The following is a 16168-nucleotide window of genomic DNA, read 5'->3' as shown; positions in this document are numbered from 1 at the left end:
TGTGTGTGTGTGTGTCTGGTATCTTGATCTAGTTTTGGTATCAGGTTGATACTGGCCTCATAGAATGAACTTGGAAACTTTCCTTCCTCTTGTATTTTTTGGAATAGTTCGATAAGAAGAAGTATTAACTCTTCTTTAAATGTTCAGTAGGTGGGGTGCCTGGGTGGCTCAGCTCAGGTCATGATCCCAGGGTCCTGGGACTGAGCCCACCATCGGGTTCTCTGCTCAGCAGGAAACCTGCTTCCCGCCCCCTCTCTCTGCCTGCCTCTCCGCCTGCCTCTCTGCCTACTTAGGATCTCTGTCTGTCAAATAAATAAATAAAATCTTTAAATGTGTGGTAGAATTTGCCTGTGAAGGCATCTGGTCCTGGACTTTTATTTGTTAGGAATTTTTTTAATTAGTGATTCAATTGCTGGTAATTGATCTGTTCAAATTTTCTATTCCTTCCTGCATTCTATTTCTTCCTGTGTTTCTAGGAATTTAACCATCTCTTCTAAGCCATCCAATTTGTTGTCATATGGGTTTTCATAATATTCTGTTATAACTGTTTGTATTTCTGTGGTGTTGGTTCTTATTTCTCTTCTTTTGTTAGTGATTTTATTTATTTGGGTTCTCTCTTTCTTCCTCTTACTCTTTTGTGAGTCTGGCTAGAGGTTTATCAATTTTGTTGATCTTTTCAAAGCACCAGCTCCTGGTTCCATTGATCTGCTCTATTGTTTCTTAGTTTCTGTATCATTTATTTCCGCTCTAATCTTTATTATCATTATGTTCTGAGTATATGTTAGATCCACCTGGTCAAAACGTCATTCAAAGCCACTGTTTCCTTGTTGATTTTTCTGTTTGGATAATCTACCCATTAATGTAAGTGGGGTGTTGTAAAGTCCCCTGTATTACTATTGATCGCTTCCATTATGTTTGTTAATAGCTGCTTTATGTACGTGGGTGCTCTTATGCTGGGGGTATAAATACTTACAATTGGCATGTCTTCTTATTGGATTGTTCCCTTTATCATTATACGGTGTCCTTCTTTGTTGTTACAGTCTTCGTTTTAAAGTCTATTTTGTAGGAAATATGTATATTACTACACTGGCTTTCTTTTCACTTCCATTTGCCTGATAAATGCTTTTTCCTCCCTTCACTTTGAATCTGCATGTATCTTTAGGTCTGTAATGAGTCCATTCTGTCACCCTATGTCTTTCAATTGGAGCACTTAGTCCATTTACATTCAAAGTAATTATTGATAGGTATGTACTTCTTGTCACTTTTTTGTTTTATGGTTGTTTTTATAGTTCTTCTCTGTTCCTTTTCTTCCTCCCTTCTCTCACGGTTTGTTGGCTTTCTTTAGTGAAATAAAATTGGGTTATAGGGCACCTGGGTGGCTCAGTTGGTTGAGCATCTAACTCTCAATCTCAGATATTGATCTCGGGGTCATGGGTTCATGCCCTGCATTGGGCCCTGCACTGAGTGTGGTGCCCACTTTAAAAAAAAAAAAAAAAAAGTTTACTTTTTCTTTATTTTTGCATATCTCTTCCTGGTTTTTGATTTGTGGTTATTTTCAGGTTTATATATAACATTTCATGCATATAGCAGTGTATATTAAGTTGATAGTTGCTTAAGATTGAACCCATTCTTTACTCCCCCCACCCCACATTTTGGGTATATGGTGTTAGACTTTACATCCTTTCATTTTGTGAATTGATTTTTATAATTATACTTAATTTTAATGCTTTTGTGCTTCCTACTTTTCTTACCCTTACCTATGATCTTTTCTTCCCACTCAAAAAGTTCCTTCTAACATTTCTTATAGGACTGGTTCAGTGGTCATGAATTCCTTTAACTTTTGTCAGGGAAACTTTTTATCTCTTTTTCTATTCCGAATATAGCCTTACCATATAGAGTATTTGTGGTTGCAGGGTTTTTTCCTCTTAAATATATCTTTGAATTTATCTTGCCACTTTCTTCTAGCCTGCAAATTTTCTGCTGAAAAATCTGATAGCCTTAGGGGGTTTCCCTTGTGTACTACTATTTTCTTCCCTCTTGATGCTTTTAAAATTCTCTCTTTATCGCTACTTTTTGCCATTTTAATTACTATATGTCTTGGTGTGGACCACCTTGGGTATTTATTGGGGGCTGTCTGTGCCGTCTTGAACTGGATTTCTCTTTCTTCCTTTCTTTCTTTCTTTCATGTTATGTTAGTCACCATACAGTATGTCCTTAGTTTTGGATGTAGTGTTCCAAGATTCATTGTTAATGTATAACACCCATAGCTCCATGTAATACATGCCCTCTTTAATGTCCACCACCAGGCCAACTCATCTTTCCACCCCCCCTCCCCTCTAAAACCCTCAGTTTGTTTCTCAGAGTCTACAGTCTCTCATGGTTCATCTCCACCTCTGATTCCCCCCTTCATTTTTCCCTTCCTTCTCCTAATGTCCTCCATGCTATTCCTTATGTTCCACAAGTAAGTGAAACCATATGATAATTGACTTTCTCTCCTTGACTTATTTCACTTGGCATAATCTCCTCCAATCCCATCCATTTTGATGCAAAAGTTGGGTATTATCATTTCTGAAGGCTGAGTAATATTACATTGTATATTTGGACCACATCTTCTTTATCCATCCCTTTGTTGAATGGCATCTCAGCTCTTTCCACAGTTTGGGCAATTGTGGATGTTGCTGCTATGAACATTGGGGTACATATGGCCCTTCTTTTCCTAGGTCTGTATCTTGGGGTAAATACCCAGTAGTGCAATTTCTGGGGCATAGGGTAGCTCTATTTTTAATTTTTTGAAGAACTTTCACACTATTTTCCAAAGTGGCTGCACCAGCTTGCATTCCCACCAACAGTGTAAGAGGGTTCCTCTTTCTCCACAACTTCTCCAAAATTTGTTGTTTCTTTCCTTGTTAATTTTTGCCATTCTGACTGGTGTAAGGTGGTATCTCAATGTGGTTTTGATTTGAATTTCCCTGAGGGCTAATGATGATGAACACTTTTTCATGTCTCTGCTAGCCATTTGTATGTCTTCTTTGGAGAAGTGTCTTCTCACATCTTCTGTCCATTTTTTGACTTGAATATTTGTTTTTTGGATGTTGAGTTTGAGAGGTTCTTTATAGATCTTGGATATCAGCCCTCTGTGTGTAGTGTCATTTGCAAATATCTTCTCCCATTCTGCCTCTTAGTTCTGTTTACTGTTTCCTTTGCTGCACAGAAGCTTTTGATTTTGAAGAAGTCCCAAAAGTTCATTTTCACTTTTGTTTCCTTTGCATTTGGAGATGTGATTTGAAAGAGTTGCTGTGGCTAACGTTGAAGAGGTTACTGCCTATGTTCTCCTCTAGGATTTTTATGGATTCCTGTCTCGCATTGAGGTCTTTCATCCGTTTTAAGTTTATCTTTGTGTATGATGTAAGAGAATGGTCGAATTTCATTCTTCTGTATATAGCAGTCCAATTTTCCCAGCACCATTTATTGAAGAGACATTTTTCCCCCATTGGATATTTTTTTCCTGCTTTGTCAAAGATTATTTGACCGTAGAGTTGAGGGCCCATATCTGGGCTCTCTCCTCTGTCCATTGGTCTGTGTGTCTGTCTTTGTGCCAGGACCATGCTGTCTTGGTGATCACAGCTTTGTAATGAAGCTTGAAGTCAGGCAGCATGATGCCTCCAGTTTTGTTTTTCTTTTTCAACATTTCCTTGGCAATTCAGTGTCTTTTCAGCCTCCATACAAATTTTAGGATTGTTTGTTCCAGCACTTTGAAAAATGCTGGTGATATTTTGATCAGGATGGCATTTAAAGTATAGATTGCTCTGGGCCACATAGACATTTTAACAATGTTTATTCTTCTGATCCATGAGCATAGAGTGTTTTTTCCATCCTTTTGTATCTTCTTCAGTTTCTTTCCTGAGTGTTCTGTAGTTCCTTGAGTATAGATCCTTTACCTCTTTGATCTTTTATTTCAAGGTATCTTATGGTTCTTGGTGCTATTGTAAATGGAATTGATTCTTTGATTTCCCTTTCTACACTTTCATTGTTAGTATATAAGAAAACAACTGATTTCTGTGCGTTGATTTTGTATCCTATCACATTACTGAATTGCTATATGACTTCTAGTAATTTGGGGGTGGAGTCTTCTGGGTTTTCCACATGAAGTATCATGTCATCTGCAAAGAGTGTGAGTTTGACTCCTTGTTTGCCAATTTGAATACCTTTTGTTTCTTTTTGTTGTCTGATTATTGTTGCTAGGACTTCTAGTACTATGTTGAACAATAGTGACGAAAGTAGGCATCCTTGTTGTGTTCCTGATCTTTAAGGGAAAGGCTCTCTCAGCTTTCTCCCATTGAGAATGATATTCACTGTGGGTTTTCCACAGATGGATTTTACGAAGTTGAGGAATGTTCCCTCTATCCCTATAGATATATATCTGAAGAATTTTATACTCTGAAGAATTTTAATCAGGAAAGGATGCTGTATTTTGTCAAATGCTTTTTCTGTATCAATTGAGAGGACCATGTGGTTCTTCTCTCTTCTTTTATTAATTTGTTCTATCACATTGATTGATTTGTGAATGTTGAATCACCCCTGCATCCCAGGGTTAAATCCTACCTGGTAGTGGTGGATAATATTTTTTATATGCTGATGGATCCTATTAGCTAGGATCTTGTGGAGAATCTTGACATCCATATTCATCAGGGATATTTGTCTGAAACTCTTTTTTCTGTTGGGGTCTTTGCCTGGTTTGGGGATCAAGATGATGCTGGCCTCATAGAAAGAGTCTGAAAGTTTTCCTTCTGTTTCTATTTTTTTGAAACAGCTTCAGGAGAATAGGTATTCTTTCTTCTTTGAATGTTTGGTAGAATTCCCCAGGGCATCTGTCAGGTGCTGGGCTCTTGTTTTTTCAAAGGTTTTTGATCACTGCTTCAATCTCATTACAGGTTATTTGTCTATTATCGGTAATTGTCAATTTCTTCCTGTTTCAGCCTTGGAAGTTTATAGGTTTCCAGGAATGCATCTATATCTTCTAGGTTGATTAACTCATTGGCATACAACTGTGGATAATAAGTTCTGATGATTGTTTCTATTTCCTTGGTGTTACTAGTGATCTCTCCCCTTTCATTTATAATTTTATTAATTTGGGTTATTTCTCTTTCTTTTGGATTAGTCTGGCCAATGGTTTATCAATCTATTAATTCTTTCAAAATACCAGCTTCTAGTTTCATTGTTGTATTCTACTGTATCTCTGGTTTCTAATCCATTGATCTCTGCTCTAATCTTAATTATTTCCCTTTCTGTGTGTGGGGTAGGCTTAATTTGTTGTTGATTCTCTGGTTCTTTAAGGTGTAAAGAGAGTTTGTGTATTCAGGATTTTTCACTTTTTTTGAGTGAGGCTTCTATGACTATGTATTTTTCCCTTAGGACTCCTTTGCTATATCCCATAGGTTTTGAGCCAATGTGTTTTGGTTCTCCTTGGTTTCCATGAATTGTTTAACTTATTCTTTGATTTCCTGGTTGACACAAACATTCTTGAGCAGGATAGTCTTTAGCTTCCAAGTATTTTAATTTCTTCCAAACTTTTTCTTATGGTTGAGCTCCAGTTTCAAAGCACTGTGGTCTGAGAATATGCAGGAAAAAATCTCAACCTTTTGGTATCAGTTGAGACCTGATTTGTGACCCAGTATGTGGTCTATTCTGGAGAAAGTTCCATGTGCACCGAAAAGAATGACTATTCTGTTGTTTTAGGGTGGAATGTTCTATATATATCTCTGAGGTCCATCTGGGCCAATGTGTCATTCAAAGCTCTTGTTTCTTTATTGATTTTCTGCTTAGATGATCTGTCTGTTGCTGAGAGTGGCATGTTAAGATCCCCTACAGTTAACATATTCTTATCAATATGTATCTTTATTTTGATTAACAGTTAGCTTATGTAATTGTCTGCTCCCATGTTGGAGGCATAAGTATTTACAATTGTTACATCATCTTGTTGGATAGACCCTTTAAGAATGATGTAGTGTCCTGGGGGAGGAGTCAAGATGGCAGAGAAGTAGCAGGCTGAGACTACTTCAGCTAACCGGAGATCAGCTAGATAGCTTATCTAAAGATTGCAAACACCTGAAAATCCATCGGCAGATTGAAGAGAAGAAGAACAGCAATTCTAGAAACAGAAAAATAACCACTTTCTGAAAGGTAGGACTGGCGGAGAAGTGAATCCAAAGCGACCCCGGGGGGAGGGGCCGGCTCCCAGCAAGCGGCGGAGCAACGGCGCACAAAATCAGGACTTTTAAAAGTCTGTTCCGCTGAGGGACATCGCTCCAGAGGCTACACCAGGGTGAAGCCCACGTGGGTTCAGCGTGGCATCAGGTCCCGCAGGGTCACAGAAGGATCGGGGGTGTCTGAGTGTCGCAGAGCTTGCAGGTATTGGAAGAGGAAAGCTGGCTACAGAGACAGAGCCGACAGTAAGATCACAGCTCGGTGTTACCTTGAACCGGTCGCAGGCTCGGTGAGCTCGGAGCGCGGCCGGAGGTCAGGCAGACGGGAGTAACTGGGCGCTGTTCTCTGAGGGCGCACTGAGGAGTGGGGCCCTGGGCTCTCAGCTCCTCTGGGCCAGAGACCAGGAGGCCACCATTTGTATTCCCGTCCTCCAGAACTCTACGGAAAGCGCTCAGGGAACAAAAGCTCCTGAGAGCAAACCCGAGCGGATTACTCACCCTGGCCCCGGGTAAGGGCGGTGCAATTCCGCCTGGGGCAAAGACACTTGAGAATCACTACAACAGGCCCCTCCCCCAGAAGATCAACAAGAAATCCAGCCGAGACCAAGTTCACCTACCAAGGAGTGCGGTTTCAATACCAAGGAAAGCAGCAGAATTCCAGAGGAGGAGAAAGCAAAGCACGGAACTCATGGCTTTTTCCCTGTGATTTTTTTAGTCTTGCAGTTAATTTAATTTTTTTTTTCTTTTTCATTTTTTGTTTTTTTTCTCGCCTTCTGGTAAATTTTTTTTTAACTTTTACCTTTTTCTTTTTTAACGTTTTTTAACTAGTTTATCCAATATATATATTTTTTCTTTTTTATATTTTTCTTATTTGTTTTCTTTTTTTATTCTTTTCTTTTTTTTTTTTCTTTATTCTTTTTTGAACCTCTTTTTATCCCCTTTCTACCCCCTCACGATTTGGGATCTCTTCTAATTTGGTTAAAGCATATTTTCCTGGGGTTGTCGCCACCCTTTTAGTATTTTACTTGCTCCTTCATATACTCTTATCTGGACAAAAGGACAAGACGGAAAAATTCAACACAAAAAAAAAGAAAAAGAGGCAGTACCAAAAGCTAGGGACCTAATCAATACAGACATTGGTAATATGTCAGATCTAGAGTTCAGAATGACAATTCTCAAGGTTCTAGCCGGGCTCGAAAAAGGCATGGAAGATATTAGAGAAACCCTCTCGAGAGATATAAAAGCCCTTTCTGGAGAAATAAAAGAACTAAAATCTAACCAAGTTGAAATCAAAAAAGCTATTAATGAGGTGCAATCAAAAATGGAGGCTCTCACTACTAGGATAAATGAGGCAGAAGAAAGAATTAGTGATACAGAAGACCAAATGACAGAGAATAAAGAAGCTGAGCAAAAGAGGGACAAACAGCTACTGGACCACGAGGGGAGAATTCGAGAGATAAGTGACACCATAAGATGAAGCAACATTAGAATAATTGGGATTCCAGAAGAAGAAGAAAGAGAGAGGGGATCAGAAGGTATACTGGAGAGAATTATTGGGGAGAATTTCCCCAATATGGCAAAGGGAACGAGCATCAAAATTCAGGAGGTTCAGAGAACGCCCCTCAAAATCAAAAAGAATAGGCCCACACACCATCACCTAATAGTAAAATTTACAAGTCTCAGTGACAAAGAGAAAATCCTGAAAGCAGCCCGGGGAAAGAAGTCTGTAACATACAATGGTAAAAATATTAGATTGGCAGCTGACTTATCCACAGAGACCTGGCAGGCCAGAAAGAGCTGGCATGATATTTTCAGAGCACTAAACGAGAAAAACATGCAGCCAAGAATACTATATCCAGCTAGGTTATCATTGAAAATAGAAGGAGAGATTAAAAGCTTCCAGGACAAACAAAAACCGAAAGAATTTGCAAACACCAAACCAGCTCTACAGGAAATATTGAAAGGGGTCCTCTAAGCAAAGAGAGAGCCTACAAGTGGTAGATCAGAAAGGAACAGAGACCATATACAGTAACAGTCACCTTACAGGCAATACAATGGCCCTAAATTCATATCTCTCAATAGTTACCCTGAATGTTAATGGGCTAAATGCCCCTGTCAAAAGACACAGGGTATCAGAATGGATAAAAAAACAAAACCCATCTATATGTTGCCTCCAAGAAACTCATTTTAAGCCCGAAGACACCTCCAGATTTAAAGTGAGGGGGTGGAAAAGAATTTACCATGCTAATGGACATCAGAAGAAAGCAGGAGTGGCAATCCTTATATCAGATCAATTAGATTTTAAGCCAAAGACTATAATAAGAGATGAGGAAGGACACTATATCATACTCAAAGGGTCTGTCCAACAAGAAGATCTAACAGTTTTAAATATCTATGCCCCCAACGTGGGAGCAGCCAACTATATAAACCAATTAATAACAAAATCAAAGAAACACATCAACAATAATACAATAATAGTAGGGGACTTTAACACTCCCCTCACTGAAATGGACAGATCATCCAAGCAAAAGATCAGCAAGGAAATAAAGGCCTTAAACGACACACTGGACCAGATGGACATCACAGATATATTCAGATCATTTCATCCCAAAGCAACAGAATACACATTCTTCTCTAGTGCACATGGAACATTCTCCAGAATAGGTCACATCCTCGGTCCTAAATCAGGACTCAACCGGTATCAAAAGATTGGGATCATTCCCTGCATATTTTCAGACCACAATGCTCTAAAGCTAGAACTCAACCACAAGAGGAAGTTTGGAAAGAACCCAAATACATGGAGACTAAACAGCATCCTTCTAAAGAATGAATGGGTCAACCGGGAAATTAAAGAAGAATTGAAAAAAATCATGGAAACAAATGATAATGAAAATACAACGGTTCAAAATCTGTGGGACAAAACAAAGGCATTCCTGAGAGGAAAATATATAGCGGTACAAGCCTTTCTCAAGAAACAAGAAAGGTCTCAGGTACACAACCTAACGCTACACCTAAAGGAGCTGGAGAAAGAACAAGAAAGAAACCCTAAGCCAAGCAGGAGAAGAGAAATCATAAAGATCAGAGCAGAAATCAATGAAATAGAAACCAAAAAGACAATAGAGCAAATCAACGAAACTAGGAGCTGGTTCTTTGACAGAATTAATAAAATTGATAAACCCCTGGCCAGACTTATCAAAAAGAAAAGAGAAAGGACCCAAATAAATAAAATCATGAATGAAAGAGGAGAGATCACAACTAACACCAAAGAAATACAAACTATTATAAGAACATACTATGAGCAACTCTACGCCAACAAATTTGACAATCTGGAAGAAATAGATGCATTCCTAGAAACATATAAACTACCACAACTGAACCAGGAAGAAGTAGAAAGCCTGAACTGACCCATAACCAGTAAGGAGATTGAAACAGTCATTAAAAATCTCCAAACAAACAAAAGCCCAGGGCCAGACGGCTTCCCGGGGGAATTCTACCAAACATTGAAAGAAGAACTAATTCCTATTCTCCTGAAACTGTTCCAAAAAATAGAAATGGAAGGAAAACTTCCAAACTCATTTTATGAGGCCAGCATCACCTTGATCCCAAAACCAGACAAGGATCCCATCAAAAAAGAGAGCTATAGACCAATATCCTTGATGAACACAGATGTGAAAATACTCAACAAAATACTAGCCAATAGGATTCAACAGTACATTAAAAGGATTATTCACCACGACCAAGTGGGATTTATTCCAGGGCTGCAAGGTTGGTTCAACATCCGCAAATCAGTCAATGTGATACAACACATCAATAAAAGAAAGAACAAGAACCATATGATACTCTCAAAAGATGCTGAAAAAGCATTTGACAAAGTACAGCATCCCTTCCTGATCAAAACTCTTCAAAGTGTAGGGATAGAGGGCACATACCTCAATATCATCAAAGCCATCTATGAAAAACCCACCGCAAATATCATTCTCAATGGAGAAAAACTGAAAGCTTTTCCGCTAAGGTCAGGAACATGGCAGGGATGTCCATTATCACCACTGCTATTCAACATAGTACTAGAGATCCTAGCCTCAGCAATCAGACAACAAAAGGAAATTAAAGGCATCCAAATCGGCAAAGAAGAAGTCAAATTATCACTCTTCGCAGATGATGTGATACTGTATGTGGAAAACCCAAAAGACTCCACTCCAAAACTGCTAGAACTTATACAGGAATTCAGTAAAGTGTCAGGATATAAAATCAATGCACAGAAATCAGTTGCATTTCTCTACATCAACAACAAGACAGAAGAAAGAGAAATTAAGGAGTCAATCCCATTTACAATTGCACCCCAAACCATAAGATACCTAGGAATAAACCTAACCAAAGAGACACAGAATCTATACTCAGAATACTATAAAGTACTCATGAAAGAAATTGAGGAAGACACCAAGAAATGGAAAAATGTTCTATGCTCCTGGATTGGAAGAATAAATATTGTGAAAATGTCTCTGCTACCTAAAGCAATCTACACATTTAATGCAATTCCTATCAAAGTACCATCCATCTTTTTCAAAGAAATGGAACAAATAATTCTAAAATTTATATGGAACCAGAAAAGACCTCGAATTAGCCAAAGGGATATTGAAAAAGAAAGCCAACGTTGGTGGCATCACAATTCCGGACTTCAAGCCCTATTACAAAGCTGTCATCATCAAGACAGCATGGTACTGGCACAAAAACAGACACATAGATGAATGGAACAGAATAGAGAGCCCAGAAATAGACCCTCAACTCTACAGTCAACTAATCTTCGACAAGCAGGAAAGAATGTCCAATGGAAAAAAGACAGCCTCTTCAATAAATGGTGCTGGGAAAATTGGACATCCACATGCAGAAAAATGAAGTTGGACCATTTCCTTACACCACACACGAAAATAGACTCAAAATGGATGAAGGACCTCAATGTGAGAAAGGAATCCATCAAAATCCTTGAGGAGAACACAGGCAGCATCCTCTTTGACCTCAGCCGCAGCAACATCTTCCTAGGAACATCGCCAAAGGCAAGGGAAGCAAGGGCAAAAATGAACTATTGGGATTTCATCAAGATCAAAAGCTTTTGCACAGCAAAGGAAACAGTTAACAAAATCAAAAGACAACTGACAGAATGGGAGAAGATATTTGCAAACGACATATCAGATAAAGGACTAGTATCCAAAATCTATAAAGAACTTAGCAAACTCAACACCCAAAGAACAAATAATCCAATCAAGAAATGGGCAGAGGACATGAACAGACATTTCTGCAAAGAAGACATCCAGATGGCCAACAGACACATGAAAAAGTGCTCCATATCACTGGGCATCAGGGAAATACAAATCAAAACCACAATGAGATATCACCTCACACCAGTCAGAATGGCTAAAATAAACAAGTCAGGAAATGACAGATGCTGGCGAGGATGCGGAGAAAGGGGAACCCTCCTACACTGTTGGTGGGAATGCAAGCTGGTGCAGCCACTCTGGAAAACAGCATGGAGGTTCCTGAAAATGTTGAAAATAGAACTGGCCTATGACCCAGCAATTGCACTATTGGGTACTTACCCTAAAGATACAAATGTAGTGATCCAAAGGGGCACGTGCACCCGAATGTTTATAGCAGCAATGTCCACAATAGCCAAACTATGGAAAGAACCTAGATGTCCATCAACTGATGAATGGATCAAGAAGATGTGGTATATATACACAATGGAATACTATGCAGCCATCAAAAGAAATGAAATCTTGCCATTTGCGACAACATGGATGGAACTAGAGCGTATCATGCTTAGTGAAATAAGTCAAGCAGAGAAAGACAACTATCATATGATCTCCCTGATATGAGGAAGTGGTGATGCAACATGGGGGCTTAAGTGGGTAGGAGAAGAATCAGTGAAACAAGATGGGATTGGGAGGGAGACAAACCATAAGTGACTCTTAATCTCACAAAACAAACTGAGGGTTGCTGGGGGGAGGGGTTTGGGAGAAGGGGGTGGGATTATGGACATTGGGGAGGGTATGTGCTTTGGTGAGTGCTGTGAAGTGTGTAAACCTGGTGATTCACAGACCTGTACCCCTGGGGATAAAAATATATGTTTATAAAGAATAAAAAATTAAACAAAAAAAAAGAATGATGTAGTGTCCTTCTGTTTTTCTGACTACAGTCTTTTGCTTAAAATCTAATTTGTTTGATATAAGAATTGCTACCTCAGCTTTCTTTTGAGGTCCTTTGGCATGAAAGATGGTTCTCCATCCCTTCACTTTCATTCTGAATGTATCTTTAGGTTCAAAATTAGTTTCTTGTAGACAGCAAAGGAATGGGTCATCTTTTTATCCCATCTGCAACTCTGTGCCATATTATGGAAGCATTTGGGTTGTTCACATTCAGAGTGATTATTGAAAGATATGTATTTATTGTCATCATGTTGCCTGAGAGATCCTTGTTTCTATAGATTGTCTCTGGGAATTTCTGTTCTATATCACTCATGGGGTTTTTCTTTTATTGAACCCCCCCTTAATATTTCTTGCAGGATCAGCTTAGTGGTTACATAATCTTTTAGACTTTGCTAGTCTTAGAAGCTCTTTATCTCTCCATTCATTCTAAATGGTAGCCTTGCCAGATAAACTATTCTTGGCTGCAATATTTAGTGCCCTGAATATGTCTTTCCAGGCCTTTCTGGCTTGCCAGGTTTCTGTGGGCAGATATAACATTATTTCGATGTTCCTCCTTCTGTTTGTAAGGAATCTCTTTCCCCCCAGCTGCTCTTAAGGTATTTTCTCTGGATTTAAGATTCATGAGTTTCACTATTTCATGCTGGGGTCTCACTCTACCCTTGTTAATCTTGGGGGTATCCTCTCTGCCTCTAAGACATGAACACTTGTTTCATTCCCCAGGTTAGGGAAATTGTCAGCTAGAATTTGATCGATTATATCTTCTAGTCCTCTCTCTCCACCCCCTCAGGGATCCCAATAATTCTGACATTGGAATGTTTCATGGTGTCATTTATTTCTCTTATTCTGTTTTCATAGATTCTAAACTGTTTGTTCCTAGCCTCCTCCTGATCCTTTTTTTCTATCAGTTTGTCTTGTAGATCACTAATTTGATCTTCTGCCTCATTTGCCCTAGCTGTTAGAGTATCTAGATTAGATTGCATCTCATTGATAGCATTTTTAAGTTCTGCCAGATCAGCTCTGACTTCTGCCCTTAGAGAATCTATGTTGCCACTAATAGTTTTCTTCAACCTAGCTATTGTCTGCATAACTATTACCCTGAATTCTCTTCCCGACATCTTGCTTATGTCCATATCCATTAACTCAGTAGCAGAGGTCACAGTCTCTGAATTTTTCCTCTGTTGGGGGTTCCTCCTCCTAGTCATACTGGTAAGAGGTGGTTGAGGGAATGTACAGAGTCCAAACTATTGACCACAATCCAAGCAAGATGCACCAGTTTTATAGGGACTTTAGGGTTCTTGGCCTCTTGTTCTTTCAGCCTGTCTTCTGGGGGGTGGGGCCTGCTGCACTGTTACTCAGACAACCCTGTTTGGACAGAGTTGCCCTGTGGTGGGAAATGGGCTCAGTGAAAACCAGTTTTGGGGGGCTTTTGTTCTCTGGCAGCTTTCCCTGGCAGGTTTCTGTGTCCCTTCCAAGAGTCAGAGCAGAAATGATTGTGTCCAAGCTTCTGTCTCAGAACAGAGAGATTGCAGACTGTTCTCCAAAAAGCCCTATAGGTCACACTGATTCTCTTTTTCTCTGCTGCTAAAAACCACAGCAACCTGTGTTGTGTACCCCACAGCAGCACTCCCAGCCCTAGCTTCCAGGTCCAGGAATGTCTCTGTCCTTTGTGCTTCTAAAAACTGCCAGCTCTCCCCAATTCACATGTGCACCCCTGCAGCTCCAGGTTTCAGCCTGGGGGGCTGCCCTAAAGTCCTTTTCCCATGGCTACCAGTCTGCGAGTCTGTGCCCAGGCCTCAGGCCTTAACACAGGAGGCTTTTGCACTCCTGTGTTATGTCACCTTCCCAAAGAGCAAGTGCTTGTAGCGGCTCCCTCCCCCTTAAGATTATCTTCCAATATATGCCCACAGAATCCAGGCTCCTTGCTTCGTACCTCAAAACCAGTTACTGGAGATACTATACTGGTATAGATCCTGATATACCTTCTTACATATCAGGCTGATTTCGTGGGTGTTCAGAGTGGTCTGGCAGATATCCAGCTCAATTCAGGGGACTGATTGAAATAGGGTCCCCTACACCAACATCTTGCCAGGGTCCCTCTGATCTGGATTTCTATTTTTTTCCCCCAGATTTGGGAAATTTTCAGGTATCATTTCTTAAAATATTTTTTTCTGCCCACTTTTCTCCTTCTGTGGGCTTTACAATGCAAATGTTATTATGCTTGGTGGTGTTGCTGAGTTCCCAAGCTCCTAGAGTCTATTTTCCTTTTCTTTTTTCTTTCTTTCTTTTTGGTCTCTTTCTCCATTTCAGCTTGATTGGTTTCCATTACTCTGTCCTCCTGGTCACGGATCCATTTTTCTGCTTCCTGTAGTCTACTATTTATTCCACTTAGTGTGTGTGTGTGTGTGTGTGTGTGTGTGTGTGTGTGTGTGTGTGTGTATTTTTTTTTTTTTTTGCTTGATGAATAAGTTTATTATTGTCTTTATCTGAAAAATCTTCAAAGAAAATTGTGGTTTGGCTTATTAGCTCTCAGCAGCCCACTCCTGAGCTCAAAGGAAGCTTGCCTTCTTCTGAGCTACCCGATCTTTCTTTTGGGCAAGACACATTTCGGGATGCTTCCACCTCTTCTTTTTAACTTCTTTCTTAGGCTTCTTCTTATAGACTGGGTTCTCTCGTATAGCAGCATGAGCTTTCTTATACATCTCCTCCATCATGTCTGGAGTTACATTGTTCTTTATGTATCGAGAGAATTGTTTCTTGTATGCATCTTTGTCTTCTTCCATTAGGTCACGCATATAATCTGCAACATTCTGACCCATGATGTGCTTTCAATGTACTTCTTCATTGAATTCCTTGCTTTCTGAATCATAACCAGGGAATAATTTGGTACTGTGAGGGATAGACAAGCCTCCATCCACTGCTCCCTTGAGGGCCCCCAAAACCTTATTTCCAGTAGTAGTTCTGGCAAGCCCTTCATCCAAATAGCAGGTGAAGGCACCAGGTTGACCATCATCTTGCTTATGTCTATATCCATTAACTCAGTAGCAGAGGTCACAGTCTCTGAATTTTTCCTCTGTTGGGGGTTTCTCCTCCTAGTCATTCTGGTAAGAGGTGGTTGAGGGAATGTACAGAGTCCAAACTATTGACCACAATCCAAGCAAGATGCACCAGTTTTATAGGGACTTTAGGGTTCTTGGCCTCTTGTTCTTTCAGCCTGTTTTGGGGGTGTGGGTCAGTTCCATAGCTCCCGCAGAACTGGGGGCACCCTCTTGGAACAGCTGAGCATGCAGTACAATGACCTAAGACCAGTGAAGGTGACTGTTGGCAACCAGGAGAGTCAGGGGTCACATGGAGCCATTGTTACACTGGGTCTTAGTGTCATAGGTGATGAGTAGAAGCCCTAGAAAGGACTAAGAGTTTATCTACTTGGGGGCTTAGGAGAACAAAAGATCTATTTTTTCTCTTTTCTCTTTCTCTCTCTCTTTTTTTTAAGTAGGCTTCATGCCCTGTATGGACTCATGACCCTGAGATCAAGACCTGAGCTGATATCAAGAGTCTGACACTTAACCAACTGAGACACCCAGGTACTCCTGGTTTTTTCTCTTCTGTAAAGATGTCCCTAAACTTTGGCCTGGTGCTTGTGAGTCACCTCTCCAGGTGGTCATTCAGTGGTGCAGCTGCCTGATTGCAGGAAACCCTGTTGCATTCTGCCCTACTCCTGATTGACACCAGGTTCCTGTCTTACTTCATTTCCCTGAGACTTTTCAT

General features: G+C 40.0%; 1 pseudogene; it reads right to left on the bottom strand.

Moving 5' to 3' along the window:
- Positions 1-14840: 14840 nt before the first annotated feature.
- On the bottom strand, positions 14841-16168 carry LOC131825550 (large ribosomal subunit protein uL18-like; annotated as a pseudogene).

This window comes from Mustela lutreola, chromosome 2 (assembly GCF_030435805.1).
Source record: "Mustela lutreola isolate mMusLut2 chromosome 2, mMusLut2.pri, whole genome shotgun sequence".
NCBI classification, from domain to species: domain Eukaryota; kingdom Metazoa; phylum Chordata; class Mammalia; order Carnivora; family Mustelidae; genus Mustela; species Mustela lutreola.
Note: the sequence above shows the minus strand (reverse complement) of the source record. Positions and strands in the feature narration are given on the sequence as shown.